Below are 12816 nucleotides of genomic sequence, written 5' to 3' on the forward strand. Positions count from 1 at the left end.
TCACCGGGCACACTCAATTCTGGGATGACTCGCAGAGGCCTGGAGAAAGTTCTGGCCCACAGTGAGCAGAATAGAAGTGCTGAAGCTGCCCTGGTAGATGGCGGAGGAAGGAACGAAGAGGCCGAGGCCAGGGCCCAGTGAAGGGGCGGGGTCCCGACTCTGTTCCCAGACTTCACGAAGTTCCCATCGGAGCCACTGACTGCAGAGGTGGCCGGGCGGCCACGAGGAAGGACCAGGCCACGCCTTGGCCAGTTTTTACTGTGAGGCTCCCCGACACTCCCAAGGACCTACAGCAGTTACGTGGGTGGCCCGAACGCTCTGGTAGGGAACTCTCAAGACGTTCTGAGGATGATGGACACAGAATCTGAGGGGACACTGGACACCTGGAGACCCACAATGTCACCATGGCCTCCCTGTTGGAGGGGGCGTTTACCAGGCCGGGTAATAAAAGAATTCTGGCCAAAGTGTTGGTCAGACCACTCAGTGGTCATTTTCCTTGTCCCCAGGTGTGCAGCTGGCCCCTGGAGTAACTGCACGTTGGGCTCCCTGCCAGTGTGGTCACAGACCGCCCAGCAGGGAAGCCCAAGGGGAAGCTTGGACATGGCCCCCTCGTGCCCCAGAAGGTAAACCACAAACTACGTGTTGTCCTGGAGGTCACGACCTGGAGGATGCAGGCGCAGTGGGCTGTTGGTCTCTGTGGTGACAAGGGCTGTGGAGACTGGCTGGTCCTGGAGAGTGTAGACCCCCGAGGCTTAACCAGGGAGCAGCCCAGCTGCACCTGCTGCGCCAGGTGTGACGTCCTCGTGACACCCTTGTCGCAGGTTAGTAAGGCCGTGGATCAGTGATGATGTCCTTTTCCATCCCAGTTAGAAAAAGATGGTCAGAAACAGTTTGCGGTCAGTGGGAGGGGTCATAGTGCTCATTTATGGTTTGGCCTCAGGGCTGCGCCTACTCTCCCCTCTGTCCCAACACAGTCAAGGAGACTGGGCCCTTGGACGTCCCCCAGGACAGGACACAGGCCCGTCACAGTGAGGACATCAGGCACTGGGCAGGACGAGCCAGGAGGCTGTGAGCAGAGGGCCTTAGGACACGTGTGCCCCAGATGTGGGAGGGGAGCCCTGTGAAATGCAGAGAGCTGCGCCTCAGGCAGGTTGCAGGGCCGGGGGTCGGGGGTGAGCCAGGATGTCCCCCCAAAGTGAGAGACGAGTTGCTGCGCCTGGCGTCCCCTTTCTAGGAAGAAGCACAGGCCTGGCAGGCGCACCTTCCACTCTTAGGAATATCGCCCCGCCCCGTGTCTCCGGTGACTCGGGCGGGGAGCAGGTGTGTCCGCGCAGCAGGCTGGGTGGGTGCAGGCGGCCCTGTGCTCAGAGCCCTGGTGTCAGAGGTGTTGGTGGGAAGCGCCCTGCGGGCTTTGGGCAGTCCCTGGGCCCCGGAGCGAGGCCGTGTGTCTGTGGATGACCCTCACCTGTAGAGACGCTTCCCAACTCCCGATCACCGGGATCACCCGGGACACCAGACTCCGGGGGAGGCTGGGTACTTTGCGGCCTTGCTGGGAGCCTGCGTCCCCACCCTGTCCTCCGTGGGGGCCATCAGCACCCGCCATGCTCGCAGCTCTGTCTGCCTATCCAGGCGGTCACGACAGCATCGGTCACTCGACGGCTTCCCACTTCCTGCCGGGCGCTGCACGCACACGGCTCATGGTACCTGCTGCCCGGCACTCTCGGCTGCAGAGGGCGCAGGTAACCTTCCCGGGAAGAGAACCTCAGCCTGGGAGGCGAGGCCGGCCTCCTGCGCCTTTGTGCCTGCAGGGCAGGGCCCGGCTTCAGCGCGGGGAGGGGGCTGCTGAGCCGGTAAATCCTGAGCCTCAGAGGCAGGCTTTGCAGGGCCCGATACTCCATGGAGGTTCGTGGGGACCAAGACCCTGAGAGTTGCCCTCTGCGTCCAGCCCATCTCGGCTGGGGGTCTGCGAGGTGTCCGACGCAGTGAAAGCAGACACCCCGCGTTCCCCTGAAAACCACCAGCGCCTCCTGCTGTGGCTGTATTTAGAGAGTTCTGGAGGCGTCACTTAGCCTTTATGGTCCCTTGGGCCTGAGGAGCCTTCCCCTTGCTCCTGCACGGCTGTTCCCCCAGGATTCTGAGGTGCAGAAGGATACAGAGGGGAACCCGGGTCAGCCGCATCTCAGCCAGGTGTCCTGAGTCCAGCGGCCCTGGCAGCTTCGGCCCCGGGCTGCTGTCTGCACTGCCACGCTGCCCGATCCGGGCAGCATCCCGTGAGGGACCTGGCTGAGGTCCGAGGCCGGGGGCTCATGGCCCTGAGGGGTGTCCGGGAGGAAGCCAGGTGCCAGGGTCACTCCTGTCTGTGGGAAGAGTGTGGGGGTGAGCAGCACAGATGCGCTTTGAGGCCTGGGGGACCAGCGATTCCTGAAGATGTGAGTGTGCCCTTAGTGAGGGAAGGAGCTGCCCTTGGCTGTGGGCCCTGCCGGCCCCACCTGAGGGATTAAGAAGTGCCGTTTCTGGGGCTTCCCTGGTGGCGCCGTGGTTGAGAATCTGCCTGCCAGTGCAGGGGACACGGGTTCGAGCCCCGGTCCGGGAAGATCCCACGTGCCGCGGGGCAACTAATCCCGTGCGCCACAACTCCTGAGCCCACAAGCCACAACTACTGAAGCCCACGCGCCTAGAGCCTGTGCTCCGCAACAAGAGAAGCCACCGCAACGAGAAGCCCGCACACCACAACACGGCTCCCGCAACTAGAGAAAGCCCGTGTGCAGCAACGAAGACCCAGCACAGCCAAAAATAATAAATAAATTTTTTTAAAAAAGAAGTGTCATTTCCTCCTCTGCCCACATGTTCTTAGGCCGCGGGAGGCCTTAAGTGGTTCCATGTGGACAAGCCCTCCATGGCTTTCTCATGCTCAGTGGCTCTTGTGGGACTATTCTGGGGGGCGGGGCGGGGCTTTCACAGCCTCAGAAATGCATTTAGAAGAAGACTGTGGACTCACATTTTCCTTTCCTCACCCATGGGGCCGACAGAGTAACTCCACTGTCCGCTTTCCAGACTCAGAAATGACAAAACCCGCCATTAGCGGGCGATGCCAGGAGTCAGTGTGTCACAGTGTGTGTTCCAAGTTGGTGGGAGGGCGACACCTTTTACGGTTTTAAGCCAAAGCTACCTCACTGGTCTGGATAAACTTAGTGGGTGTTGGGCAGCAGAGTGCTTGTATTCATGACAACCTAGGGCGCTGTGACAACTTGGCATGGACCACCATTCACATCTCCAGTGCGAGCCAGGACAGTGGGGGACCCCGGCGAGGGGCCTGCCTGGGGCCAGGACACCGGGTGGCAGGAAGGTTGGGGGACACATGCTGTTGGGCAAGAGCTGCCCCCTTGATGGAAAGAGGCTGTGAGTGCATGGTGGCCTCCGTCCAGCCATGCGACGCTCCTGAGGGTCCTTACTTCCCCTGCACGTCTGGTCATTTCTTGGGAAGTGAAGCCAGCCTGAAGATAGCAGCTCCCCAAGGTGGCATCCACAGAGCTTCCTTCATACACCTGATCTAATGGATCCTGTGTCACGAGAGCCTCACAGACAAGAGATAGATGCTCACAGGGAGGACAGGTGGGGGAAGAAAACCTGAGAAGGTGGCGTGGCCTTCCTGTGCCAGCAGAGACTGAGTTGCATGACATTCTGGGGGCCCTTTCAGTTCAGCACCACACGGCTGGTCAAGAGGAGGCATAAATATTCTGAGGCATTTTGTAAACGAATTCTATTTGCTTTAGAGGTACCCAGAGGTGACGGAGGGGAAAACCCACCACCACTGGTGGGATGAGAAGTTCAAGACCCAGCCTTTGGTTTACAGTGTTTCACTGTGATACACCTGGGAGTGGTGCTCTTTGTACTTGCCCTGTTTGGCTTATGTAGACTTCTTTTTAGAGTCTGCAGTATATATCTTTATTCAGTTTTAGAAAATTCTTGGCTGTTAGCTCTTCAAATATAGCCTCTGCTTCATTCTGTCTTTATTCTCTATCTGGGCCTAAAATCTTACATATGTTAGACATTTTCATCACGTTCCATTTATCTCTTATGTTCTTTTCTGTATTTTCTATCTGTTTTTAATTTGTCCTTCAGTCTTGACCATTTTCTACTGACCAATTTTCCAACGAATTTATCCTCTCTTCTGCCGTGTCTAATCTGTTGTTAATTCCATCCATTGAGTTCTTACTATTAATCACTGTATTTTTAATTTTTAGAATTTCCATTTAATCTTCCATTTCTAGATTACAGTTCTCTATCTTACCTTCCATTTTCTGGAGATATGAACCACATTTATTTTAAAGTTCATGTATGATAACTCCAAAACCAGGTCCACTTGTGAATCTTTTTCTCTTGTTGGTTTTTTTCCCATAGAGTCATATAGTCCTGTCTCTTGACTAACCTGATGATTTTTTATTAAATGCTGGACATAATCAGTGAAAGACTGTAGAGGTTCTTCTTAATGTTATCTTCCTTTTTATAGGATTTAATTTTATTTTGGTGGGCAGTTAGTTCAGGCCTGGATTCCTTTCTCCAGTCAGGGATTGATATAATTCAAATCTAGGTTTATGCCTTTGTGAAGACTGGTAAATTACCAGTTCTTCATTACTTTTAGAGCATAACTTTCTAAGTGACCCAGTTGAGAACCTGGCGTATTTACCAAGGCTTCCATTTCTTTGAAGGTCCAGAATTCTAGGTGTTGAACTGAGAGAATAGCAAAGGCCATGCATAGCTTAAAAAAAAAACAGAATTATTGAGGTATATTTTGCGTAACACAAAATTCATCCTATTCAGGTATGCAGTCCAGTAATTTTCAGTAAGTCTGCCGAGTGGTGCAATCATCGTCACAAATCAGTTTTAGAACTTTTTCATCATCCCAGTAAGAGCCCCCATGCCCATTTAGGGTTAGCCCCCTTTCCATTGCTCAGCCCCAAGAAACCGCTAGTCTACTCTTCTCTATATATTTCCTTTTCTGGATGTTTCATGCAAGTGGAATCATATAATACGTGGGCTCTTGTGTCTGGCTTCTTTCACTTGGCATCATGTTTTTGAGGTTCACTAATGTCATAGCATGTTTCAGTAGTTTATTCTTACCAAAGCACAGTCGTTTTTCTTGAATAAAATCTTCAGGTTGTTGTAATCCTTTGGTTAATCTCCAGAGCTCAGAAAAAGTTAATTTAGATGATTTTGCTAGTGATTTCGTTGCTTTTAAGAAGGAGCAGATTCACAGAGGTCCTCACTCCACCATTCCTGAGGTCCTGCCTTTTACTTTTGTATATTGGTTCTGTGCCTCGCCAAATTCACTTATTGGTTCTTGCAGCTTCTTCTGGGTAGATTCTGTAGAATTTTCTAAGTACACAATCATATCACCTGTGAATACACCGTTTTACTTCTTTCCAATCTAGATTTCTTTTATTTCCTTTTCTCACCTTTATGCACTATTTAGACCTCCAGTATGATGTCACGTAGCAGGAGTGAGAGTGAACACCTGTTACTCTGTCCCCGAATTTAGAGAGGAAGTCTCCTGTTTTCATGTTAAATACAATATTAGCTGTGGGGTAATTTTGGTTTTTTTGTTGATGATGTTCTTTATTAGGTTGAGAAAGTTACCTTCAATTCCTAGTTTTCTTACAGTATTTTCATAAACAGGTGTTGTATTTTGCCAAATATATTTTCTGCATTTATTGAGGAGGTCAAATGGGTCCATCATCTTTATTCTGTTAATATGGTGAGTTATATTGTTTGATTTTTAAAAATTTTCAACTAAAATTGCATTTTGGGGATAAACCCACTTGGTAATGGTATGTTATCTTTTTTCTAAATTTGTAGGTTCAACTTACTAATGTTTCCTTAAGGAGTTTTGTGTCTATATTCATGAGAGATGTTGGTCTGTGCTTTTCTTTTAATATCTCTGTCTGGTTTGGGTATCAGGGTAATACTGGCCTCATAAAATGAGTTGTGAAGTGTTCCCTTTTCCTCCATATTTTGGAAGAGTTTATACAGGATTGGTGTTACTTCTTTCTTAAATGTTTGATAGGATCCTCCAGTGATGCCCTCTGGGATAACGAATTTATTTTCCTTAATAAATGTCAGACTATTTCTTCTTGAGTTAGTTTAGAAAAATTTGTGTCTATCAATGAATTTGTTTATTTCATGTAAGTTGTCTAAATTTATTGTTATAAAGATGGTCGTTACATTTCTTTTCTTCTTTCCTTTTTTCATTTTTTTGAAAATGAAGTGGAGAGAGAAGAATTCTCTACATTAGTGTTTAAGAACCAGGGATAAAACAAATCTGAAATCTGTAAGTCCAGGGTCTTCCGAGTGTGATTCCTATTGTGTTGACAGTTCGGTGAGGACTTTGCTTATGCTTCTCTCTTATCATTGCATTTCTTTATTGTTCCTTATTGTCTGTCTAGTGTCTGTTGGATCTATAGCTATGTTTTCTCTTTCATTCCTGATATTAATAATCTGTGACATCTCTCCTTTTAAAAATTAGTATGTGTGGAGTTTTATCAAATTTATTGATCTTTCCAAGCAATCAGCTTTCTGTTCTGTTGACTTTATCTTTCATTTGTCTGTTTCCTACTTCAGTGTTTCTACTTCAGTGACTTCCCTGTGTGGCTGGGCCTGTCTCTCTATCTGAGATGATGAACAGTCCCGTTCAGGTCAGTCCATCTGGGAGATCAGTGCCTCTGGCTGGTCCATGATGACAGTGGTCAGGATCATGGGCCAAGGCACACAAGTGACCAGTCGCAAAGGGCACGACTCCAGAGTCCCACCTGTGCCCTGTGATGCTGGCCAGGCCTCGGAGTCACCCGACCTGTGGCTTCTCCTCCGTCAAAGGGATCTTCCTAGCACTTGTGTCGACAAGCTGTCCCGTGGAAGTGACTCTGCAGGGTGCCAGGGTCAGGACAGCGTTGGTTTGTGACTTGGCCCCTCTGGCATCTTCCCCTGCTCACCTGGCAGGTGTTAGCACCACTGGGTGGACATATGTGCTGTCTGGCATGATCATGTGAAAGCCGTCCAGCTGAACCCAGGAAGCACAACTGAGTGCCCCATATGGAAAGGAGGAGAAAAGCCAAAACTGCTTTTAACAACACCCGGCATCCATCCTGACGAGCCCTATTCTCACAGTTTTAGAGATGCACACTCACGCTTGGCAGTGAGACTGCATGTGCTCCCGTGTGTTCCCTATTTTCCCACTGGCATGGTGACTGGTTCCTGCCTGGGCTCACCCCTGCTCTTCCCACTGTGCCTTTACCGCGTCGGGCGTGAGGGGTCAGCACCTTATCTGGTTGGCAGCCCCCTCCATGGTGCCCACCCGCTCCCCACTCCTCCCGAACGGCTGTGGCCTGGCCACCCCGGATGGCGAGAGTTTGCAGATGCAGACTGCTGGCAGCACGGGAGCCGTGGTTAGAGGTGAGGGCACACCACAGAGCTTGGGACAGGGCCCTGGGTCCTCTCCCACAGCTGGATTGCAAGGCCTGGGGCCACAGCTGACCTGGGGTGATTTAGACCCAGAGGCCGGAAACTGACTCTCAAAGTCAGGCTGCTACTGCTGAGATGCCTGTGGCCTAACACGGGGACGGGCCAGGAGGCGGAAGGGCCCCTGAGCACAGGGTGCAGCCCAAGCATCATAAATAAAGCTCCCCTGCTTGGAAGGGACCTCAGGGGCCCCCTGGAGGGACACCCATTTCATGCCCCCCCCCCCAGGATTCAGGGACTTCTGTGTCCTCACCAGCACCCCACTTGTACTGCGAGGTCCCTGTGATCGGAAAGGGTGACTGTGGTACCAGAGCCGGCCTGGGGCCCTGCCGGCTTTCCTTGGGACAAGCGTCTCCTGACGTCTGCAGACCCCTCGGCTGGTGTGTGCCCCTCCGGGGCCATGTGGCCCCGCCTCTCCCCGTGGGCCGAAGCTGGGAGGGGCCAGCAACCTCAGCCACGAGGAGGGTCTCTTCCCTTTGATGGGACCGCCTTCTGGCAGGAAGAAAATTCAAAATTGTCCGACAAATCAAACCTTAAACAGAACCAGCTTGTCTGAGGATTAACAGCCTTGAGACGCGGAATTCCTGCAGACCTACATGGAGGGGGTGAGAGGCTCTGTGGGCGGCGACTGGAACGGATTTGAGAGCTGGAAGGGACTTCAAGAGAGTCCTGATTCCAGGGCTCAGGATAATCGCGGGTGTGGGATTTTCTGAAATGCCCCAAGAGCCCTATCCATTTCCCCTCAGATCAAGGGCTCCCAGGGTCGGGAGGGGCCCAGGCTGCTGCTGCCACCGCCCTGCCCTGAACGGCCCGGGGGGGACATCCAGCCCCACTGAACAGGCCCGTCCTGGTCACGAGGACGAGGCTGAGGGAGGCCAGCAACATGTCCCCCCCCACCCCTCCCTCCAGTCAGTTATTCCACACACTTAGACCCTGGGCGTGGGGACACGGCGGCAGGTGTGGGAGGGGTGCTGGGGTCACTGCTTCCACCTGGGGGGCCTGGATTCCGCCCCTCCTGAGGGCAGGCCCTCGTCCACCCAGGAAACGGACGGGGAAGCAGCCCGGCCACCCTCGGACACCTTTCCAAGCTCAGGTCCAGCTGCTGAGTGTCTGGCTGGGTTGCGTACTCCTCTGGCTGTGGCCCAGCTACCCCGCCCGTCCTGCAGGGGCCTGTGCCCATCACCACGTCTGTGCCTGGCCGGTGGAGAAGCCCCACCCCGGCCAGCTCTTCCTAGAGCCCCCTTCCACCAGCTCCGAGACCCCCTTACGTGGTTACCCGGGCCACTCCGCCCTATCCCAGGTCCCTGGCAGCCTGTCCTCTCACTTGGCCTGTGTTTGGTGACCTGGCCTCGCCATTCTGAGTGGCCTTCCTGGAGGAGGTTCTGGTCCTCTCTGTCCTGCCAGATGCCAGGTCCCCCCGAGCCCTCTCTCCCCACTGGTCCAAGTGGCTGCCTGGTAGCCAGGAGTCTCAGGCTCGGCACCAGGCGGCACAGGGCCCCAAAGCGAGAGCCCCCAGTGCCCTGCCCAGCTCTGCCGTCGAGGCCTGGCCCACAGGGTGGGTCAGGGCTGGGGTGGGGGTCTCTGGGACCCAAGAACAAGGTCTCCTGGGCCAGTGGTCAGAGGGAGAGAGGGGCAGGCAGCTGCTGGTGGCCCTGGAGGGCCCAGCGGTGCCCGGAGGACGCAGCGGTGGGTCCTAAGTGAGTGGGTGAGGGACCAGGTCACTCCCTACAGGAGGAGGGACAGCAGCTTGGCCCTGCCTGCTCACTCCAGGACTGACCTTGGCCTCCTAGGGGCCCTGCCATGGTGGCCCAGCCTTCAGCACGGTGGTTGGAGCCATGGCTGGTGCAGGGCAAGTGGTTGCCGGGGTGGGTGGCCAGGCTTGTGGATCCAGAAAGCCATTCCTGACACAAAGCCCCTGAGGTCCCCTCCTCTCCGCCTGGCCTCATGGGCGCCCTCCTGGGCCTGGGCTCGTGCACAGCCCGTGCTGGATGCTCCCGGTCAGCCTCTCTGGGCCGCGTGGTTGCAGCATGGCGGAGGGATGGCTCCCCGCTGGACCTCGGGATCTGGGCACTGAATGGTGGGCGGGGTCTCCAGAGTCCGCCTCAGTGCCCGAGCCCTCTGACCATCACCCACACACGGCGCTGACGGAGAGCCAGGCTCCTGGAGCCCCACCTTGTCTGCCGCGCAGCCAGAGGCCAGGCGTTGGCTCCGCGTTGCCTCAGTCTCCCCGCCGGTAAAAAGGGCGGGCACGTCCTGTGAGGAGGTCAGTGAGACACAGCCCTGGCTTTCAGCTGAGGTTCTCCAGTCCCCACGTGAGGGCGCTCCGCCCGAGAACAAGGGAACGGCCCACGAAGGCGAGGACGTTGCCACCCCTTGTGCCGCCAGCGGAGATTCCATCAAGCAGTCGGTCCTGAGCGCTGGTCAGGTTAGATCCGCCTGCCCTCGAGCTCGGGGTGCCCTGCCTGCCCGGCCCTCTTGGGTGGGATGCTGAGAGAGGGAGTGCCAGGAATCTGGGCGCCAGAGACGTGGTGACTGGCCAGCAGGGATGCTGAGGCAGGGCCCCTCCCCCTCCTGCCCGCTCTGGGCCCACCTCTCAGTCCCTAGGGTTGGGGACCAGGGAAGCGTCACACTGCTGGGGAGAGACACGGCCACAGCCCTCCCCCGGGCCAGACGACTTGGCCACGGCAGCTCCTGTTACAACGCGCTTTCCAGAACCTGGGCCGCTGAGCCCTATTAGTCACTCCAAAAGAACGTTCTGAAGGTAGTTGGGTCCAGGTGAATGTGTCACAGCAAATTTATCAGGAGGGAATTCGGGTTGTTTGTGAGTAACTGTGGAAACAGCGAAACACCCACATTTTCTGCAGAACCAGCCGTGTCTGGTACCCGGTGGAGATGAAATCATTCGGCCGATGTCTCTGTGTCTCTTCCTCTGTCCCGCTGTCCCAGAGAAGGCGCTCTATGCCCCATGAGGTTTTGGGGGGCCGTGTGGTGGCTGTCTTGGCCTTGCTGCCCAGGAGACCTGCCCTTCCCGGCGTCCAGCTTGGAGGCCAGCTCTGTCCCGTGGCACAGGATCCTGAGATGGCCCCTGGGCCAGGCCTGAGTGCCACGGCACGTTTGCAACGTAGCTGAGGTTGCCAGTCAGCCGATCTTAGGATGGGGGACCATGCGGGTGGCCTGACCCGCCCACACAGCCCTTACAGAGCTGAGTTCTCTCTGGGTGGAGTTGGGGGGATTTGGCGTGAGGGAGGTGAGGGCTCTCTGTTGCAGAGATGGAGTGACCTCGTGGCAGGAGCTGAGGGCAGCCCCAGCTGACAGCGGCCAGAAGACCGAGTCCTACGGCCAGAGAGAACTGAACACAGCCAGTGACCCGAATGACGCTGGAAGAGGGTCCTCAGAGCCCCCAATCTCACCCTAGCTCATCTGTCCTGGCTGTCAGCGTGTGAGGACAAGCTGGCCTCGTGGGCTTCTCACCCAGAGACAGTGGGCTAAGGGTGTGCGTTTAAGCTGCAGTTTGTAGAAAACTAATACGCTCCCGGGGGCTCCCTTCTGCTAAGTCCTCGCAAGGCTGGCAGCCTCTCTGCACCTGCCCTGCAGGTTTAGCTGCTGTTTTCTGATGCCACTGGACTCAAGGGCTGGCATCGCCTGGCACCCACTGAATGTGCTCTAGACTCCCAGAGAGAAGCTCACGTTCCAAAGAAGACATACAGACGCCAACAGGTACAAGAAAGGTGCCCAACACCGCTGATCATAGGGCAATGCACATCAAAGCCACAGCGAGGTACCACCTCACACCTGTCAGGGTGGCTGTCACCAAAAAGACAAGAAATGAGAAGCGCTGGAGAGGGTGTGGAAAAAGGGAACCCTTGTGCACTGTCGGCGGAAATGTAAACTGGTGCAGCCACTGTGGAGAACGCTACGGAGGGTCCTTAAAAAGCTGAAAATAGAACTACCACATGATCCAGCAATTCCACTTCTGGGTATTTACCCAAAGGACATGAAAACATCACCTCAAAAAGATATATGCACCCCCATGTTCATTGCAACTTTATTCACAGTAGCCAAGACATGGAAGCAACCTAAGCGTCCATTGATGGGTGAATAAAGAAGATGGTATATATATACAATAGAATATTACTCAGTCATAAAAAAGATTGAAATCTTGCCATTTGTGACAACATGGATGGACCTAGAGGGCGTTATGCTGAGATCAATTAAACGGAGAAAGACAAACACCGTATGAGCTCACTTACCTGTGGAATCTAAAAAAAAACAAAACCAAACAAAAAAACCAAGCAAAAAACCGAGCTCATGGATATAGAGAACAGATTGGTGGTTGCCTCAGGTGGGTGGCGGGGTGTGAGCAAAATGGGTGAAGGGGTCAAAAGATGCACACTTGCAGCTTAAAATGAAAATGTCACAGGATGTCATGTACTTAATAATAGGGTGTTTGCTGCATATTTGAAAGTAGCTAAGAGAGTGGATCTTGGAAAGTTCCCATCGCAAGAAAAAAATTTGTAAGTATGTGTAGTAATGGATGTAAACTGGACTTACTGTCGTGATCATTTTGCATGTATGCAAATAACGGACTATTACATTGTACACCTGAAACTTATTTTAATGTTATGTCAATTACACCTCAATTGAGAAAAAAAAGAAACTCATGGCTATTCCCTGCTCACCTGGTAGTGGGCTCTAGAGCTGGGAAGCCGGAGGCCACGTGGGTGTGGCCAGGGCAGTTAATCTGGACCATCCTCCAGCGAATGAGAACAGGTAACACAAGGATGGGGTACAGAAGGTGCTCAGGCTGATGGGGCAGGTTTAGGAGCAGGTGGCACGTGTCCTGTTTAATCCCCTTGGTGCACGCACCCCATGATTCACACCCCATGATTCACACCCCGCACGGCACAGGCCCCAAGGCACACCCCCCATGGTGACACCACAGAGCAGGAATGATTTGCTGTGGGCATGAAGGCTGCTTTTCAACAGGGGATGAGGGAAGGCCATGGGCTGGCAGGAGGGACTGGGTGCCCTTTCCATCCCCACTGCAGACGGCCTGCTCTCTGCTGCGTTTTCCCAAAGCAGAGCCCCTGGAGAGGCCTGGAGCATGGTCCTGGGAGTCCTGAGTGGTCACTTCAGTGAGCTGGGATCCCACGTCCCTGCAGGCGTGAGGAGCTGATGGAATGTGCTGTGTGCACGTATGAAGGTGTACATGTGTATCTATTGTGTCGGTGAGCATGCATGTGAGGGAACGTGTGTGCATGTGTGCATGTGTACACGTGTATCTATGTGTGCCTTGTGCATGCA

The sequence above is a fragment of the Delphinus delphis genome, chromosome 4, assembly GCF_949987515.2.
Source record: "Delphinus delphis chromosome 4, mDelDel1.2, whole genome shotgun sequence".
Lineage (NCBI taxonomy): Eukaryota > Metazoa > Chordata > Mammalia > Artiodactyla > Delphinidae > Delphinus > Delphinus delphis.